This window comes from Coptis chinensis, chromosome 4 (genome assembly GCF_015680905.1).
Source record: "Coptis chinensis isolate HL-2020 chromosome 4, ASM1568090v1, whole genome shotgun sequence".
Classification (NCBI taxonomy): Eukaryota; Viridiplantae; Streptophyta; class Magnoliopsida; order Ranunculales; family Ranunculaceae; genus Coptis; species Coptis chinensis.
The window spans coordinates 104208483-104230416 of record NC_141459.1 but is presented as its reverse complement, the minus strand read 5'-3'; the positions used below and the strand labels follow the sequence as shown (position 1 = coordinate 104230416).

The 21934-nt window shown below is 32.5% G+C and overlaps 1 pseudogene across 1 annotated transcript; it reads right to left on the bottom strand.

The window, feature by feature from the left end:
• Window positions 1-13579: 13579 nt before the first annotated feature.
• LOC147506515 (guanosine nucleotide diphosphate dissociation inhibitor At5g09550-like) lies at window positions 13580-20883 on the bottom strand (annotated as a pseudogene). Its single transcript, XR_015193788.1, has 15 exons — window positions 20447-20883; window positions 20296-20373; window positions 20111-20207; window positions 19753-19886; window positions 18521-18582; window positions 18327-18410; window positions 17503-17610; window positions 17192-17365; window positions 16583-16688; window positions 15451-15537; window positions 15289-15351; window positions 14731-14832; window positions 14373-14626; window positions 13981-14100; window positions 13580-13891 (listed from the first exon to the last, which is right to left on the bottom strand). The product of XR_015193788.1 is annotated as a guanosine nucleotide diphosphate dissociation inhibitor At5g09550-like (transcript).
• Window positions 20884-21934: the final 1051 nt, after the last annotated feature.

Sequence of the window (21934 nt, the reverse complement as noted above, 5' to 3'; positions counted from 1 at the left end):
ATTATTTTTTGAGGTTAGTTCAATGTAGTTACATCAAATTTATAATTTCCCGTTAATTATTCATTTAGGTTAGTTCAGTGCAGTTTCATCAATTTTTCAATGTTTCGTTAATTAGTCTTTGAAATTAGTTCATTGCATTTGGATCCAGTTTCCGATTTCCCGTTAATAACTCTTTAAGGTTAGTTCAATACATCTGCATCTAGTTTTTGATTATTTATGCTTTGAGGTTAGTTCGATGCAATTATATCCGGTTTCTGATTTTCCGTTAATTATTCTTTGAAATTATTTCAATGCATTTGCATTTAGTTTTCGATTTCCCATCAAATATTATATGAGATTAGTTCAATGCAGTTGCATTCGATTTTTGATTTTCTATTAATTATTTTTTGAGTTTATTTCAATGGATTTGCAACAAGTTTCCGGTTTCCCATTAATTATTATTTGAGATTTGTTTGATGTATTTACATACCATTTCCGATTTCCGTTAAATATTTTTCAAGAATTTGCATCCAATTTCTAATTTCCCGTTAGTTATTATTTGACGTTAGTTTAATGCAATTGCACCCAGTTTTTGATTTCTAGTTAGTTATTTTTTGAGTTTAGTTTATTGCATTTGCATAAAATTTCTGATTTTCCGTTAATTACTCCTAACATATAACCTAAAAAACAATATAAAGAAGAATATGCTAGTTTGTTTAATAAGTAAACTAAAAATATAATCATATAACGACTTCTACAAGAGAAGAGTAGCAAGGATTGTTGCAGAGACCTCTTTCAGCCGCGTGGGAAGCTAATTTGCACCAATAGTGAAAAAGTCCTTGACAAGTGGGGGCAGAATCCCTACTTCTATTAACACCTTTGCACTGGCATCAGAAGATGATATCTAATTCAAAGCCTTCAGTGCAGCTTCTCTTGACTGCATGTTGCCATTTCTCATGACGTTCACCAGTGAAGAACCCACCCTTCTAGCAACAACAACCTTTACATCATTTCTAAGAACCAGCTCACCAAGATATGCAACCATTGCTAACTTGGTTTCAAGTGGACCTGCACCAAATTTCAAACGCTAAGACTAGTATAAAAACTTTATGATATATACCAATATAAAAAAAATTATGTCATATTAACAAACTAAATTGACATTCAGGATGCTACTGGTGTACCTAAATCATTCAGGCAAAAAAAAAAAATGGTCAACAAGATAAACAAACATAACAAAGTCAAGTCAAGGCCAAGCCACATCTAAACAAGCCATTGACATAAATGTTGAAACAATGTAACTTTTTGATGTTTTATACCCAAGTGTTGAAAAAAGATATAAACAAAAAAAAAAAAACTTACTTTTAGATTTTAGAAACCTTTGTTGTAGTAGTAATCAGACTGATCCCTTCTCAAACAAGTTTAAGCGCAGCTCGAAGAAGTGAAGAAGTGAGAATGCGAGAAACCAATGAGACGAAGAAAAAAAAAGGTGCAACAGTTAGGGTTCGCAAAAAAAAAGGCACAACATGCTACAATAATTCAAGATGGGGAAGCTAAGTACTCTTTATCAATAAGTTTCTCTAGTGCATTCGTATAATTAAAGTCAACCTATCGAGAAAATCACTTACAAAACTAGTTTAAAATTATGTTAGTGACAATAATAACTCACTTGTTCTTTACAAAATAATAATATGGATGGAACTTGGAAGTTTTCCAGAGAATCCAAGCCACGCACCAGCCATCAGTATTGTGTCTTCTTAGATAGTTAAACTACCAAAATCACTTTCAACTCAGTATCCTACTAAACGATTAAGTGCTTTGTCAGAGCAAACCATAAAAAGGGTTTCAGAGTTGTAATGCACGGAGGTGCACAATTGAGGAATTGAGGAATCCCCATATTGGACAGCAATAGAATCTACTTTAGGACATTGAAGACTAGGACGTCTCACTCTTCTATATACCTTAACTTTTCTCATTAATTAGAAACCACTAAGGAATTCAAACACCATTCACTTCCTTATCTAAATTTCAAGTAACTGATATCCAAAATTTATGCATTATTAAGATAAAGGAACGAATAACCAATAATAATTAAAAAACAGAAATCACTGCTTAATAAAAAAAAAATCAAAATAAGACTTACTTGAGCATCTCTGCAAAACTCATAGCTTCATAAATTCCAGGTATTACACTTGCGTGCAATACGTATGCCATCAATTGAACCATCATATTTGATGAAACATAAAACAATAGCGAAAAAAAAAAAAAAAAAAAACATTAAAAAATGATTTTTTCAGATGAGATAAAAATAATATAGAACTTCGGTTCAATAAGTAACCATAGACTCACTGTGCGGCGTTGAGGGAGGATGGAGAAGAAAGGTTTAGGGTTTTTCTTTGTCTCGTAAGTTTTAATTTTCTCAACCGAATCTATCTACCGAAAATACTCTTTTAGGATTTGTAGAAGGTGTGGAAATATATATATATATATATATATATATATATACTATAACCCATCCCCCTATTATATTTAAAGACTAAAAATAGAGTTTACATAGTCAAGATTACAAGGACGGTGTCTACTAGGAATCTGTTTTGAAGCCCATGAAGCCAGACCATGAGCAAAACCATTCCCAATACGACTAACCCAAGAAAAAACATGCTTATCTAGCCCTGTAACTAGGGCCAAGATATGCAAAAAAACAAAAAAGGAGTCCACCATAATAGAGAACTATTACAAGCTTTTAGAGCTAACATCAGAGATTGACAATCTCCCTCCAAGCTTATAGAGAAGGCGCGGAAATAATAATGTAACCGTAGATGCTAATAGAATCTAACGGTATAGATTTGGAGTGAGATTGGAGTCTAAATAAGTGGAGTCTCCCTAATGGCTACCATATCTTAATTGAATGCCATTTTTATTTGTTAAGTTGTTGATGGTTTAAGTGAAAGTAAAAATGGTCCAACCCAGCTGGTGCCCAATTTTTTTTGAGAAGGTTCACAGTTTTAACTATTGCTAATTTGAGTGTTTTAGAAACACTATCATATCATGAATTTTCTTGACGTCATAAAATTTATTATATTTTCTTTGAATCATACATAACATAATGTTGCAGCCGCCAAAATTTATTATATTTTCTTCATAAATTTATTATTTATTTTTTTTTTGACGCTTTGTGTCATACATAACATAATGTTGCAATAGCCATCATAAAAATATTACTAAAACACCTATCTTGACGGTTTTTAACAAAGCCGTCAAGATAGATAAAAAACAAGCGTCATAATATGTCATTTTTTTTAGTAGTGCTTGAGCTCAATTATGTATTTGAATCCAGTTTTCGATTTCATTTTAATTATCCAATGTGGTGTGTAATACCTGATAGGGTTATATATTAAAAACATTACTTTTGTATTAACTCAAATTCTTTATATTTTCAATGAGAATCATATGGGCAAATGTTATGCATATTATATATGTTATTAGTTATATGCATGTGTCTAATACTTTATGTTATAGATGATATGGTGTGTGGTGACACACAGAAGATCATATCATCAGTACCTTATAAAGTATAAGTAAACGTCCACAACCTAGATGGATTTGGACAAACCATTGGTACGGTTGTAGTATAATATGATATTAGTCTATCTTGACAGTAGGATTACACTAGTACATTTTGTGTGTATTGAACAGGACCAAGTGAGGTTGTTTATCTTTATACGGACTATATAAAAAAACAAACACCTTTGTTATTATGGATGCTTGTCCTCTTAATCTGGATATAATAACGGGCACTTACGTGCATTGTACATTGCTTTAAATCATCAATGAGTGAGATTCATTTGTGAATCAACAAACTCGATGGATTGGGTAATGATATTGTATGTAAAGTGTGTTGTTGATTATAGAATGAATTCGTGACCCGCAGAAAGTCGGGCTGATGATGTCCCCTTGAGGAGCTCATAAGGATTGTCACGTAAACTCTGCAGGTGGATTTAATCTAACATGACAATGAGGTTGAGTGGTACTACTCAAGGACATAAGAAGTTGATTAATGTAGTTGTCAGTAACTTGACTTAATCAACAGGCATTCGATATCTTAAACACGGGGAGATCAACAAGCATATAATATGGAGCCCATAAATGTAACACGTAATTTGGGATTAGGGCGGTAGTGCAACAATGGCCTTTAATGGAATAAGCCATTTGTTGACGGACTTGGGCCGTGTGTTCTGGGCGAACATGGGAAGCCCAAGCCCGTTAGGAGGCCCAAACCTAATTTCTCCTCATGGTCCCTATTGTAGCCTATAAATAGAAACCCTTCTCTCTTGGCCGAATTCACTATTTATTTGATTGAAAAAAAAGGCAAGGAAAGAGAGAAAGAAAAGGGTTGGTAGATCGTTGCCCACACAACGTCCAATCTAAGAATAGGAATACAATAGAAGATCAAAAGGTTGCTGATTCATATATATTGTATTCTCAGAGTTATGTTAGCCGATCTAAAGTTATGAATTTCTAACCAAACCGTGAGAACCTCTTATTATGCTACGCATGGGTTTTCGCGGTTAGTAAATCATTCGGTGAAACCATAACGGTTCCTACAATACCAACTTCTACTAATCCATCTGTAGTGTCCTTGCAAACATAACATAAAAAGTAAATTATGCTTGATTTACTATATGGGATCATCGAAGATTATCCAGTTCCGATTTTCCATTAATTATTCTTTAAATTATGCATGACTCACTATGTTGAATCTCCAAAAATTATTTACGAACGGGTGTTGTTATATTAATTATTCTGAAAAATATTTGCAAATATACATAACTATTATATATTAATATTATATTGATCACTCAACTAAATTTCTTATAAAGTGAAAACCTCACTCTCCATTAAAAAAAAAAAAGAACTCGCCTTTGATAAAACCCTTCAACTTTATTTTGTTATTTAATAATAGAAGTTTGATTGAAGTTTTGTAAGATTGCCTAATAAGTTGAAGTTCATATATATTGAAGCTACTTAAATAGCAAGGAGTTCCCAATCAGGCGAAAATAGATAAGATAAACACAATTTTAAATGCAAAACTATAATTATCGAGACATTTCCACAACATATAACCCAACTATGTTTTGAGATTAGTTCAATGCATTTACATCCAGTTTCTGATTTATCTTTATTTATATTTTGAGCTTAGTTCAATACAATTACATCCAATTTCCAATTCCCATTATTTATTTTTTGAGATCAGTTCAATACAGTTGCATCCAGTTTCTGATTTCCCGGTAATTATTCTTTTCGATTAGTTTAATACATTTGCATCCAATTTCCAATTTCTTGTTAATTGTTCTTTGAGGTCAGTTCAATGCATTTGCATCCAGTTTCTGATTTGTCGTTAATTATTCTGTGAGATTAGTTTAATGCATTTGCATCCAGTTTTCGATTTCTTGTTTATTATTTAATAAAGTTGCATTTGCATACAGTTTCTGATTTCCCGTTAATTATTGTTTGAGGTTAGTTCAATGAATTTGCATCCAGTTTCTGATTTCCCATTAATTATTTCTTGAGGTTAGTTCAATGTATTTACATCAAATTTATTTTTTGAGATTAGTTCAGTGCAGTTGCATCCGGTATCCGGTTTCCGATTTCCCGTTAATTATTTTTTAAGATTAGTTCCACGCATTTGCATCATGTTTCCAATTTATAATTAATTTTTCTTTGAGGTTAGTTCAATGTAGTTGCATCAAGTTTCTGATTTCCAGTTAATTTAATCTTTGAGGGTTAGCTCAATGTATTTGCATCTAGTTTCCGATTTTCTGACAATTATCCTTTTATGTTAGTTTGATGTATTTGCATCCAATTTTTTATTTTCCGTTAATTATTCTTTAAGGTTAGTTTAATGAGGTTGTATCCATATTCCAATTTTATATTAATTGCTTTTTAAGATTAATTTAATGCTTGCATTTGCATCCAGTTTCTAATTTCCCGTTAAATATTATTTGAAGTTAGTTCCATATAATGCATCCAGCTTTCGTTCCCCATTAATTGTTTTTTGAAATTAGTTTCATTCAGTATTATATGTTTTTTAAAATAGTTGTCATTATTGCTTTGTTTTTTTTTTTTTTTTTTTTTTTTTCATTTTCTATTATATATTTTGTGATATTATTTTTCGTATAATTGTTTTTAACTATGTTTTGAGGTCTTGTTGAAGGATATATTCGAAATAAGTCGGTGCTTTATCATAGACACTAAAATTATATGATTTGTAATAGGGAATTAGTTTATACAAATCACCTATTTTTTTGCAATTTTTTTTATTTAATCAAATATATAAGAATTAGAACACTAAAAGTGTTTGATTCGTAATAGGAAATTACTTTTTACAAATCACCTATTTTTTAGTAATTTTTTTTAATTGATCAAATATATAAGAATTGGAAATACACTCAAACTCTCCAAATATAATAATTAGAAATACACTCAAACTCTCCAAAGAGGTTCCATGTACGTGGGATTGTAGGCTATTATAAAAAAACTATCTTTCATGTTAGAGTGCAACATAGGATAGAGAAAAAACTAACTCTCATATTAGAGTGTCATATAGGAGAGAGAAAATCCTTCATTAGAGGTCTCTGCTTTAGTATATAGACTAGATTTTGGACCTGGGCATACGCCCGGGATCTATTAAATATTTTGTGTGCTGAAAAGGCTTTACAAAATGTCATACACAAATTTTTAATTAGAATATATTTTTATTGAAAATAAACCGAAATACGTTAATGAGTAGCGATTATGGTGCATAAGTACTTGGAAACTATGAGATCAAATTGAGATAGCCTCTTCACTTTGTGATTTAGGATATTAATCCATAATTTTCAAATAGAATTATCTTAAACTCGATCTAGCTTGTATAATAGTTTTCTTAGATTTATGGTGATTTAGCGGCAATAAATTTTCGAATCAGAATATATTTTTATTGAAAATAAACCGAAATTTATTAATGAGAAGCGATTATGGTGCATAAGTACTTGGAAACTAAAGGTTCAAATTGAGATAGCCTCTTAAGTTTGTGGTTTAGGATATTAATTCGTAATTTTCAAATGGAATTATCTTAAACTCGATTAGCTTGTATAATAGTTTTATTATATTTATGGTGATTTAGCGGTAAATCATCACCGCTCAGCTTACGTATTAATGTGTACAAATCACTATAATAGATTGATTGTTTATATATCCTCAAAGAATACACTACTCCCACTTGAAAAGATTTATCTTATGAACGTGTCCTACGAACGGGTGTCATTATATTAAATTATTCTAAAAAATATTCGCAACCATACATAACTATGAGATATGAAAATTATATTAATTACTCATTTAAATTTTTTGCACCACTCTCTATAAAAAGGAAGCATCAAACCTTGATAAAACTCATCGTCTTCTTTTATTGTTAGGTTTAACAATAAAAGTTTGATTGAAGTTTTGTGAGAATGCCCAATGTGGCGAAGATAATATTGAAGTTACTTGAATAACAAGGCATTCCCAATCACAATAAAAGAATTTTGATAAACGCTACTTAAAATGCAAAACTACATTTGTTGAGACATTTATTCCCCCTACATATAATACAAATATGTTTTAGGGTTATTAGTTCAATGCATTTGCATCAAATTTCTGATGTTCCATTAATTATTCTTTGAGGTTAGTTTAATGTCGTACGTTGCATCCAGTTTCCAAATTCTCATTATTTATTCTTTGGGGTTAGTTTAATGCAGTTGCATTAAGTTTTCGATTTTCTGTTAATTATTATTTGAGGTTAGTTCAGTGCAATTGCATCCACTTTATGATTTCTCGTTAGTTATTCAATAAGGTTAATTCAGTACAGTTGCATCCAATTTTCGATGTTTAGTTAATTAGTATTTGAGATTAGTTCATTGCATTTGTATCCAGGTTCCAATCTCCCGTTAATTACTCTTTGAGGTTAGTTCAATACATCTGCATCTAGTTTCTGATTTCCCATTAATTGTTTTTCTAGGTTTGTTTGATAGTTTACAATTTATATACAATTTGCATATATGTTAAAGTATATTTTTATAAACTCACTTTCGTTTTGGGATCCTAATTACTCGTAATTACTCATGTGAGAAGGCTTAAAAAATGGACATTTATGCTTTAAGGTTAGTGCGATGCAGTTACATCCGACTTCTGATTTCCAGTTAACTTTTTTTTTAGGTTATTTCAATGTATTTGTATCTAATTTCTTATTTAATTTAGTTAATCTATGATTTTAGTTTAATGAAGTTGCATCTAGTTTTTGGTTTTCTTATAATTATTCTTTGAGGTTAGTTCAATGCAGTTGCATCCAATTTCGGATTTTATGTTAATTGTTCTTGTTAGAAAAATGGATTTGCACAAATCCATTGAGATATAAATGAGTAATCTATCTCCCAAGTTAACTCACTTGAGATAAAATGGGTTTCTTTTGAAATAGTACGTAGAGTGAGAAAAACCTTTTTGAAATGGTGCACTGGTTCGAAACAGTGCATTATACCGGAAAGGTGCGACTTTTCAAAATGTGCACTAGTTCAAAACAGTGCATCATGCCGAAAAGGTGTGACCTTTCGAAATAGACACTGGTTTGAAACAGTTATTTATGCCGAAATGGTGTGTCCTTTCGAAACATGTGACTTTTCAAAGAGTTGCTTACTTTTTCCCAAGAGTCACTGTGTTGTTTCGAAGAGGCACCACTCACCTATAAATAGTGGATGAATTTGGAGAGAAAGACACACCAGATCACACAAAGTTCTGATCTTTCTCTTCTCCCTCTATTCTTAGTCAAATACTATGTTATGTTCGCTGATTCTATAGAATTGAAGTGCTAGCTTTCTATAGAAGAAAATCCGTTCTATCTTGGGAGACAGTTTCCCATCAACCTTCAAGCACCGTGAGGGGAAAAATCTGTCTTAAGGACATAGTGATCATCACTAGGCTTGGATTCAATCATTGGTAAATTAATTTCATTCGTTGAACTAAAATGTTTGTTTGTTTGTTGAAATTAAAGGTTTGTTCATGATATATTTGTTATATCAATTTGATTTCTTATTTACTTAACAATAAATATATTTTTTGGAATAAGTTTCCTACAAACTTAAGACATATCCTTTTTCTTGGATGGAATTTTGGTTATTATACTTATTGTTAATGCACTAACAATCTTTATTGGTGTGAGACAATATGAAAATGTCTACAGGTAAATACTAGTACAATTCAGTAAGTCAGGTATGTTTTCGGGACCTTGTTCATATATTTAATATGAACAGTACACATACACTACATGAAACACCATTGATTACACCATGGATGACATGTGTAATAACAGAAAGTACATTAAATGATGATGTATAGGTGTCATTGATTACGACTTCAACAACAGTCACGTTCACTAGCCATGCATTGTTTCAGTAACATGCATTAGTAAATGTTAAGGTAAATGTTTTCGATTTGGAAATATGAAAGCCACATGTTAGTAAATAAGGTACGGTTCAAGACTTGAAGTCTTCTTGTCTCTGTGTAAAACGGAACCAATAACTAACATAAACAAAGAAAGTATGTTGCTGCCATTTTTTTTTAAATGGTTTTATTTTTTTAAATATTTTATTGAAAGTGCTCATATGTGCGTGTATATGGTGGTTACATCCTATGGCCTACATAACCCTCAATTTGAAGAACTTATATTTTTTATATTGAAATGGTGGTTACATCTCCTACCAAAAATTGGCGATATGTTTTATAAAAAAGAACTTCAAAAAGGTGGGATGTTTGAAGAAACACACTTGGAAGCGGTACCACACCTATTGGCAAGAGACGGTTTAGAAACCTTTACAAGGTAACTGTTAGTGCCAGAGACGGTTAAAAGCATGGTCTTTGTCTCTTACTAAGAACGGTAAATTGGTTCCATCTCATGGTTTGATAACCAGTAAAGGAAATCATAAACAACAAGGTACTTTTCACACCTTCCAGATTTTGAACCTTCTTAAAAGGATATCTCATGCACTGTTTGTCTCTTACTAAAAAGGTACTTTCGATGCCCATTCTTTATCTCTCGAACAGAAGAAAGCTCACATATTAGTTTGTGAGTGTATATTCTTTACTGAACATAATTTGTTTCTATTTTCTTTTTTGGTTTTAAAGAATAACAAAGTGTGTTTCTATCTCAGAATAGAAATGACAACACCACCAAGTTTTCCTATTCATGCTATTCCTATTTGATTTGCTAGACCTACTACTTCGTTGAATGGTATGAACATTTTGGTCCTCGATGACGACCTTATGTTCGTAGAGGTGGAACTCAACAACTACAGGTGTTTACTAGCAATGGTGGATATTGGTTCAACTCATACGTTAATCTCTGAGTATATATCTGAGCCTATTGGATTGAAACTCACAGAATGTAAAGGCTCTATGAAAGGCTTGATGAAAACCAAGAAGCCGAACCGGTGAAAGGACTCGCTTTGGAAGTTGACATTAAGATGAACAACTGGCAAGGAAAGGTGGACCTAATGGTAGCTCGCTTAAACCATTTTCAAGTCATTCTTGGAATGGACTTCTTGAAAGCAAACAAGGTGGTGGTAATGCCACACTGGGGGGGGGGATTATGATCTAAGATTCTAAGAATCCTTGTTCATTCCAGATGTTAGGAATGGCGGGTGCTAAAAGGGTTCTAAGAGTATTTTATTATTTGTAAGATATATGTGTTTTACTATTGCGCCAAAGAGTGCCAATAAAGAAAATTGCTGAAGATATTGTTTTGTAAGCATACTTGTAAGCAAAATTGAGGTCTTAGAAGTGTTTCAACACTATATGAATGATATGTGACATTCTTTAACAAGACGCCTCACTTGAAAAACATATATCTAAATGGTTTTCCAATTTATTGACTTTGTCATGAGAAATTGGAAAATTTGGGGGATTATGTATCTCCTTGAATTAATCAATTCAAAATTGGAAATTTGTTGAAGCATTAGTCAAAAGACATCAAAAGCCTTTGAGATAATCAACCAAGAGTCCTCATAATGGAAAAACCAACTTAGTTGACTGGAGATCCCAAGATCTAGGTTCAATAGGCCAACTGAATTATGTCTGTGACTCAGTTAGCACTGGAGAGTAATATTATACTCTAACCCATTCCTATATAAGACAGTGCATATCTGCCACGAGAACCAGGATAAGTCAAGCTTTTAATGATTTACTATATCTTGGAAAGTTATGTTATCCAAGTGGAGTATTGTAGGATACTCTTTATAGAAATCACCTATGTTAGTGCGAAGTGGGGTCGCTTTTATGAGAATTTTAAGGCAAATGTCTCAAAAGCACTATCTGAAACCAAGAAGTGTTCAAGGCCAAAATGAACACAAACGTGAGAACCAACAGTATTCTAGAAGGTACTGCGTGAAGATGATTGTCTAGGTTTATACAAACGGCTGACAGTTCAAGGACATTAATTGAAGTCTACTGATTGTCCAATTAAATCCGATCGTCTTTCACTATGGCAAGTTCAAAGGCTCTCATGCTACTTGACCTGATGCGGTATCTTTTCATTTGTAAAAGAACAGAAATCCGATGTTTATAATAGAAGAAACAAAATCTTCATTCATGTGGGGGATTGTTAGAAAAATGGATTTGCACAAATCCATTGAGATATGAATGAGTAATTTGTCTCCCAAGTTAACCCACTTAAGATGAAATGGCTTTCTCTTGAAACAGTACGTAAAGTGAGAAAAACCTTTTCGAAATGGTGCACTGGTTTGAAATAGTGCATTATGCCGAAAAGGTGCGATCTTTTGAAATGTGCACTGGTTCGGAATAGTGCATCATGCCGAAAAGGTCTGACCTTTCGAAATAGGAACTGGTTCGAAACAGTGATTTATGCCGAAATAGTGTGTCCTTTCGAAACATGTAACTTTCCAAAGAGTTGCTTACTTTTTCCCAAGAGTCATTGTGTTGTTTCGAAGAGGCACCACTTACCTATAAATAGTGGATAAATTTGGAGAGAAAGACATACCAGATCACACAGAGTTTTGATCTTTCGCTTCTCCCTATGTTCTTAGTCAAATACTATGTTGTGTTCGCTGATTCTATAGAATTGAAGTGCTAGCTTTCTATAAAAGGAAATCCGTTCTATCTTGGGAGACAGTTTCCCATCAACCTTCAAGCACCGTGAGGGGGGAAATCTGTCTTAAGGACATAGTGATCATCACTAGGCTCGGATTTAATCATTGGTAAATTAAGTTCATTCGTTGAACTAAAAAGTTTGTTTGTTTGTTGAAATTAAAGGTTTGTTCATGATATATTTGTTATATCAATTTGATTTCTTGTTTACTTAACAATAAATATATTTTTGGAATAAGTTTCCTACAGTTCTTTAAGGTTAGTTCAATGCATTTACATCAAGTTTTCGATTTCCCGTTAATTATTTTTTGCGGTTAGTTCAATGCAGTTACATCAAATTTATAATTTCTCATTAATTATTCATTTAGGTTAGTTCAGTGCAATTTCATCTATTTTTCAATGTTTCGTTAATTAGTTTTTGAGATTAGTTCATTGCATTTGGATCCAGTTTCCGATTTCCCGTTAATAACTCTTTAAGATTAGTTCAATACATCTGCATCTAGTTTCTGATTATTTATGCTTTTCGATGCAATTATATCCGGTTTATGATTTTCCATTAATTATTCTTTGAGATTATTTCAATGTATTTGCATTTTGTTTCCGATTTCCCACCAATTATTCTATGAGGTTAGTTCAATGCAGTTGCATTCGGTTTTTGATTTTCTATTAATTATTATTTGAGTTTAATTCAATGCACCTGCATCCAGTTTTCAGTTTCCCATTAATTATTATCTAAGGTTTATTTGATATATTTGCATACCATTTTTAATTTTCCAGTTAAATATTTTTCAAGAATTTACATCAAATTTCAAATTTCTCGTTAGTTATTATCTAACGTTAGTTTAATGCAATTGCACCCAGTTTCTGATTTCTAGTTAATTACTTTTTTAGTTTAGTTTATTGCATTTGCATAAAGTTTTCGATTTCCCGTTAATTACTTTTTGAGCTCAGTTATGTATTTGAATCAAGTTTTCGATTTTCTTTTAATTATCCAATATGGTGTGTAATACCAACTTCTACTGATCTATCTGTAGTGTCCTTGCAAACATGACATAAAAAGTAAATTATCACTACACCATAACAGGCTATTTGCAACGGCAAAAAAGCATTACTAATAATTTTCGCAATGTTTTTTAAGCATTGCAAATATGGCGTGGGTAAAGTGTTGGACATATTTGCAAACAGAAATTTCCAACAGTTATTAACCGTTGCAAACAAAACTTTCCAACACTTATTATAACTATTTCATGCACAAATTTAAAACCTTTGCAACGGTTTTTTATTTCACAAACGCTTTTTAAGCATTGGTAATTTGTTAAAAATTTTACTAACGGCTTGTAACCATTGCAAAGTTGTTAGTTAATTTAAAAAAATTTAATTTAAAATTCGTTTGTAACGGTTATAAACCGTTGCTGATGGGTTGCTAATAAAAAATAATAATTTCTCATATTTTGTAGCGAGACCAGCTAAACCTACAATAAACAATGAATACAAGAATACAATAAACAATGTATCATCGTTGCCAATTAAAATAACTGAGTCCACAACCATAGATGTGAAAAATTCTTTTTCTTTTTCACCACCAATCAGCTTTGAAGAGAGTGAGGTCTTTCCTATCAAAAAAAAAAAAAAAAAGCTTTGAAGAGAGTGTGGTAGTAGCACACTTTGCCAACAAACTCTTCTTTTCTTCCATACTTTTCCCCTCTATACTCGTAGCAAGTTCCTTAATTTTGCTAATTGCCTGAAATACAAGTAGCAAATTCATAGCTTGTAGAACAATTTGTCATGAACATATCCATCCAATCAAACCAAAAGATCCAAATTCCTTACCAAATTGGAAGCAGCTCGAAAATTACATATAAGACTTTGAGTGGACACCATCCTCAATGAAAGGCTTGGCCTCCTTTAAAACTCTCCCAAAAAAGAACTACTCTAGTGGTTCCATCACCCTTTGTAGACAATAAATCCGGTCATTAAAATTACAAGTGAATTCCAAATTTATCCCTAAACCTAACCAATACAATTATTAATGATACCTCTCACTTTTCTCTCGAGACAATGTCCTTGTTAATGTCATTATCTTCTCTAAAGTATAAAGTGTTAAATGTTGTAGTAATGCAACCATCATAACCCACTCTAAGATAAATATAAACTTTAGCATAAAAATTTCACTCTTTTAGTCAGCCAATCACTAAATTTAGTAAATTTGTTTTCTATTGTATACCTCAGAATCTTGAGACTTGGCAATATCGACAAGAATCTTAGTAGTAGGATGAACAACATCAAAAAGTTTCATAATAGTAGCACCATCATTAGAAATAGTAGCATTGCCCTTGTCATCACGAATCAATTTATCCATTCCTCTTGGACCCAGTGTTGTTCGGACGACATCTGCAATTCCTGTACAAGCATTTATATTGCTTATTGTTTGTGGCTTTCCTTGCGATGTGTCCATTCCTTCTTTCAATAATATTATCTGCGGTTGTTGTATTCAGATTCAAACATTAGTACTCCACACAGTTCTCATGCAACATAAATTAACCATGAGATAAACACAACCTAGGACTTGTCAGAGGTTACCTTATCAGGCAAATAGGAAGGATCACATACAACTTTCTTGCATTTAGCAGTTTCCCCTTCAGATGTCACCCCAAAGGCTTTACCATTTGCATCAAACTCCACCTACATCCATAGAAGGTCAATGCGATTCATCTAAAAATCGCATGACTTATTACGACAGTAACAGGAGAACATCACAGTTCAGTTGTTTAACTAAATTTAGTGTTAAGACTCAGCAGATTTCATAAAGCTAGAGGTGAGTCAAGTATTACTAGCATAAGAAATTTAGGCGATTGAGATGCTAATGACGTCCTAAATTCAACTTGGATGAAAGTGAGCTGCAGCAAGTAACATAGACTTGCTAGATTTGTGGACAAACAATCACCTTTTTCTGTACAGAAAACTACCTAAAAGGATAAGGCCACTCAAATCTGCCACTATCCAATCCATCTCATTCAAGTGGGAGAAATTTGCTAAACATAATCCACAGGACTATAAGGGTGGTTTGTATACGGCAGTTATAGACAGGAACTGAGGCACATATAAGTTTTTGGATATCATAATCTGTAAGAAACTTACTTTGCACTCTGGCTTGTTAAGCATGTAGGTGCCACCATAAACAACACTTAGACGAGCAAATGCCTGAAATTTCCATGTATACAATGTCAAAATTTTAAAAATAAGAAAGAAAAGAAAAGGAAAAAGGTTCTTCATCTATCCAGAGTAGTGAATGAAACAAACCTGGGGTAGTTCTCCTAATCCGTACAGTGGATAAATATAAGGAGATCCTCCTTCAAATCGAGCCAAAGACTCTGCATAAAGTTTTTTGTGAAACAAAGACGAGTTAGTTATTGAATATCAATTTTCATCACTATAAAACAGCACATGGAAATGATAAAATACAATTGTGAACAAAATATAGATTTAAACACCAACAAAATAGGCAAAATAAGAATAAAACTGAAACTAAAAAAGATGCAATAATGCAGTCATTTCAGTCCTATGAGTTTGAGAATAGGAAGAAATTTTAGAATAAAGTTTATTTGATCAAGAATATATATACCATCTACTCTGTCAATATGAGGTTCAAATGAAGCAGCATGTTGCCCTTTTATATAAATATTATGAGCCCTTATTGAATGTTCCATCAATAGTGGTTAGGACGGAGGAAGAACTTCAGACCTAAGTCACATTGACACGGATACGGAGTGTCCGAGACGGCATCCTATATAAATAGGACATGGGAACAAAGCTAATTAAAAAGAAAAATATTAGTATTCTTTAGTTACACAACTAATTCCCGCGCTCAAGATCTTACAAAGTGCCTCCTTACTATGAAAGTGGCATATCATGGAGTTGTAACTATGTTAATTGGTTATTTCCTCAATCTTTTAGGATATAGAAGAAACCCTATTTATAAACCGTATGCACAACGTGTCCGTGTGTCCGACACAGATTTTTTTAAGAATATGAAGTGTCCATGTTACTTAGCTTCAGAGCATTTCCCAACTTCACTTGCCTATGCTAAATTGACTTCTAAATGGTTCTGTAGTGGTGCTCTTACATACTCCGAGATGCACATGAGTTTGCTGAGTTATTAAGGTAGAAAGGGTGTTACTTGAACTACTTTAAACTGAATGCAGTAGAGGTTAGAAATCTACTTCAACATATGTTAACAGTGAATACAGTAATAGAGTGCATAGGGTAAGCTAGAGAATATCACAATCAGAAAAGTTCTTATAAAACTTTAGCACACAATTAATCATATAATTAAAGGATTGTTGAAATTTGTGAGCCCGTGTGCAACATGTGATTGAAGTACAACAGAAAACCCGTTCTTATTTTGTGTTTACAAAGTAGTACTTACTTTCATTCTCTTTATAAAATCTAGTGCAGGCTCATCCAAGTAGCTGTCATCTATATGGAGTGCCAAGGCATGACCAATGAAATCAACTGTATTGTCATCTAGCCCATATTTTCTACATTGAAACAAACATTAATACATCTGATTTAAGCTCCTTTAAAGACAAGATGGTGAAAATTACTATTCAGGCCGAGGAAAACTTGTTGAGAGGATTAGTGCATAATATGCAGGAAGTATTTCCATTAAGGAAGGGATGATAGCAATGAAAATTTGATGCAATAAGGATAAATCAAGTTCAGTAGAAGTAAATCAGAGATGTTCAAACTTTTTAAAATAATCAGCATTAAGCTAGAATCTGCATGATCAGCCGAACATGTCTTGTTGGAGAACTGGCCAATCTCAAGTCTTTATGTTTGTACAATGAATTAGTGTTGTCTACAACTTATGACACAAGGTCCCTAAACATTACAACATAAGACGTCTGACATTCTAATATGTAAACTGACAGTAAGTAATCAAAACAACAATGTCTAAGAACAAAAGGATAGGGTAGGTAGAGTCCAATAGAAGTAAGACGATTATAGGTTGCTAGACGTTGTAAGGAAGAGAGGTACTTACGAAATAATATCTCGTGCTTTAACTTTTGTTAGGTCCAATCCTTCGTGGGATTTTGGATCATTATCTTCATAGTCTTGCACATAAATAAAAAAACTTTCGAGCACGGCGCTTCTCAAACAATCCTATCAGTGGAGATTTCAGTGCTTCCACATCAGTGGCTGGAACTTTGTAAATCTAGCAGTTGTAAAAAACATTTTTTTTCCTTTCTTAGTTGGATTTTCAAGATTTAAGAAAGAAGCTTAAAAAATAAAATGATCATAACCTCTCATAAATATTACTTAGGTAATCTTTTAGTAGCTAAGAATTAGTACCTTGCTTTTGTTGTAAACAAAACTACCATCAACTGCTTTAAAGTTCAGATATTTAGTAACATCAGTATGAATGAGAACACGAACCAAAGCACCATTGGCCATCATAAACTGCAATACCACAGAGAAAATTACATTAGAACCAAATCAGGACTAAGTAGAGCCTTTTTAAATGACATTGATTCCGCTGTTGCAGTTGCAAAGACTTGCGAATGTTTTCTTCTGGATTTAAAGTTTGAGTGCGTTTCTAGACCAAAATGAAACACCTTAGAACAACAAGGACTTATCAAATCCTGGAGTAGGAATACACCTAGTCACGTGTGTGTCTCTACTGTTCAAAATAAAGTATATCTAAGGACAACTATTAGTAAAACAAGTACTTTCTTCCTGAGTGCATGGAAGAATGTATGATTCAGAACTTTTTAGTAATTATCATAAGTTTTGGCATGCGTCAATTTCCTCCCTGAACCTAGATTCACATCCATTTTCCCTAGTTTCACTAGGCTAAGCATTGGTTCAGGATTATAGCTGAAATGAGTAACAAGGACATTGTCATACCAGGCAATTATCTCGTACTACAGACATGATTCCCATAGTTCAGTATGATCTGATAGCTAATTTCAAGTATCTACTGGGTGGCATATTAAAGAAAAGGAAGACTGCACTTCCCTAGCTATATCAAATATGTGGCCATGAAAGAGAAATTAGTGCACAAATTAAAGAGCTCGAAACTGGGGAAATAATTCAAATACCCAGCGTCCAATAAGAAACAGGTCAAGTGATTATTATTATCTAACAGCAGTAAGCATTAACAGCTAAAATAATACCTTAGGTATCATATCGGCATTGTATTCCTTGCTGGAGCCCAGTTGCTCTGGAGGCTTGTTATCACCCCTAAATCTCTTCCACAGCTACAAGCAATAAGTAGCAAAAAATAATGATTAACACAAAGCCGGATATATATATAGTTTGATTCTTGAAAAATAAATGCACTTCCTCAAAAGTATTACTACATTCGTACCTGAACAAGATTAAGCGAGGATGACTCTCCTCCATAATAGTCATTTCTATCCATATGCAATACTTGTTTCCCAGAGGAAAGGATGAGTATTTATGTATCGCCCATCCGAGGAATACAAATTATGACATGGGCAATATGAATTTCCTAACATATATATATGAATTTCCTAACATATATATATATTGTACCTAAGGAATTTCAATCAAAATTATCGACAAAAATATGGAATGAACTTGAAGGTGGCACATTACTTTGAAGAAATTATGTGCTTCATCAAATTGCTAGTGAGAGAGATAAAAAAACATTATTTCGGGAAGAGATTTGACGCTCCTGTAATAGCTCTATAAACAGGCAGAGTGTTAAGAAGCTACTTGTAGTTCATCCATATGATTGTCTATCTGTGTGAGTTTGAAAAAGATATTTTCTCAGGGATGAGTTCAAAAGATATTCAACTGAAACGTGAGAATAAAATTAATTGGCACAAAAAAAATCCATTTTTGCAAAGATTGTTGATGCATTAGAAGCTAACTAATAAATCTACTTGTACACTAGGAAACTCCCCAGATCACCAGATGGGAAGTTCCTCACCAGAAAGGAATGTGTAGCTCTTTTTCCTCATTCTCTATTGAAATTGTCCTCCTCGGCCATTTTCTCCATTCTCCTCGCAATATGTTAAACAAATTTATAGAAAACAATCAACTTCCTAAAGATGATGTATCTTCTCAGGAATGTATGAGAACATCATCAACTTCCCAAAGATGGTATCTCCTCAAAAAACGAATAATAGTTGCATTTCAAAACAATTTCTAGTGAGAACAGCTTTAAAATCTTCCTTGTCATACAGTGTAATATAACTCCTATTCAAACCAAACATAATCCCAAAGTTCACTCCCTCCCACTGAATATTGCAATCAAGTATAGCCATGCGACATGCATTTAATTTAAACCTCACATAGACCTATCAAAAGTAGTCTAGTAAAAACCAGTGATTGCACTAGTAAATAGAGTAGACATCAAAGATACATTTTTTTAAAAACATGCCTCTTTCATAGCGAGAGGATTTGGAGCAAACTAAACTCTAATCTGCATGGGACTAAATGACCAAATCCACTTAGATTATAGCTACTAAACTTGTTTCAATCCAACACATATAAACAGAGAAAAACTAAGACATTTTCAGCATTCAATGAAGCAAGGAATTATTGAATTCTTTAAAAAATGCAAATTGCTACCTTTTTGAGAGTATTTTGAATAGCTGAGCATATTCCCCGTTCATGTCATACGGGACATACTTAGAATCTTCGGTTGCAAGGATCTGCTCATATTATTTCCAGGATATATACTTAACAGCAGAAACTTCTGACTCCTACAGGAAAAAAATAAAAAGTAAATATATCATTGCCATACTTTTCATAATTTAGATATCACGATAAATAAGTATTGTATAACACAAAAACTAAAAGAAACAAATAAATGAAAACTTGAGAATATAAATGGCATTTAATAGCTTTAAGGAAAGCTTAAAGAAATCAGTAATATAGTTAACTTCAGCCAAAACTAGCTTAAAGAAGGGAATAAATATAGTCTCACCTGAAGAGTAAAAGCTTCCAGAGGGATTGGAGCCAGAGTTGTAACAAGGTACACATCATTAAACTCATTGTTGATAAATTTACCATCATTTATGACACTGCAATCATCATTTATTTACAATAAAACTCTTGTAAGTTATCTTAAACATAAAAAATGCTCAACGCTGCATAAAAAGTAGCACCAACCATTCTTGCAAAAAAACGAATAGTAATTAAAATGTATCCTTTGAAAGAAGCAACCCGAGCTCTTCATGAAGCTCCCTCCTAAAAACAAACAACATGAAACTATTAATTAATTTATTATAACCAAAGATATAATAATTAATAAAACAAATACCTAGCAGTTACAAGTGAGGAGTGACCAGCAGAAATATGTCCAGCACTAGAAATGTCTCATAATCCAGGCCACGAGTCTTTGCAGTCGGCACATTTTTGTAAAAGTAACTCTTGACTTGTTTCTGAGAATATCCACGAGTCCTTGTTTTCTTCTTCTTCTTCTTCTTTATTTACTAGTAACGAATGACTCGGTCAATATGGAATTTGATTCCCTCCCTTTTTTTCCCCTCTCTCTAGAAATTGAATAACAGCTAGAACTTTAAAGTTTTAATCCACCGAAAATTAGTTTTAAGGAGTACGAAAATTAGTTGGATTTTAGTTTTGATGAAGATTTTAGGGATCTTGAAATGCGGCGGTGAGAGAGAGAGAGGAGAGAAAAAAAGTTATGTTTTATATTTTGATTTTTTTCGTTTCCCTCGTTCGGCGAAAATTTAAGTTTTTAATTTGTAATACTTCTCGACGCTTTTTAAGCATTACCAATTAATTCCGAAAATTCACCCAAATAAAGCAACGCTTTACAACATTGTCAAAGCTTATTTAACGTTAGAAACTTACTAACGCTTATTTAACGTTAGTAACCGTTGCAAATAAAAAAAGGTGCATGTTGCAAATATCCTATTATGGTGTAGTGTTTGCTTGATTTACTATATGGGATCATCGAAGATTATCCAGTTCCTGATTTTCCATTAATTATTCTTTAAATTATGCATGACTCACTATGTAGAATCTTCAAAGATTATCTATGAACGGGTGTTGATATATTAATTATTCTAAAAAATATTGGCAAATAAATATGCAGAACCATTATATATTAATATTATATTGATCACTCAACCAAATTTCTTATAACGTGAAAACCTCACTTTCCATTAAAAAAAAAGAGTTCACCTTTGATAAAACCCTTCAACTTTATTTTGTTGTTTAATAATAGAAGTTTGATTGAAGTTTTGTGAGATTGGCTAATAAGGTGAAGTTCATATATATTGCAGCTACTTGAAAAGCAAGGAGTTTCCAATCATACGGAAAGAGATAAGATAAACACCATTTTAAATGCAAAACTATACTTATCGAGACATTCCCACAACATATAACCCAACTATGTTTTGAGGTTAGTTCAATGCATTTGCATCCAATTTCTGATTTTTCGTTATTTATATTTTGAGGTTAGTTCAATGCAGTTGGATCCAATTTTCAATTCTCATTATTTATTTTTTGAGATCAGTTCAATGCAGTTGCATCCAGTTTCTGATTTCTCATAAATTATTCTTTTCAATTAGTTTAATACATTTGCATCCAATTTCCAATTTCCTGTTAATTGTTATTTGAGGTCAATTCAATGCATTTGCATCTAGTTTATGATTTGCCGTTAATTATTCTGTGAGATTAGTTTAATGCATTTGCATCCAGTTTCCAATTTCTTGTTTATTATTTGATAAAGTTGCATTTGCATTTAGTTTTCGATTATTTGACGTTAGTTTCATTCAGTATT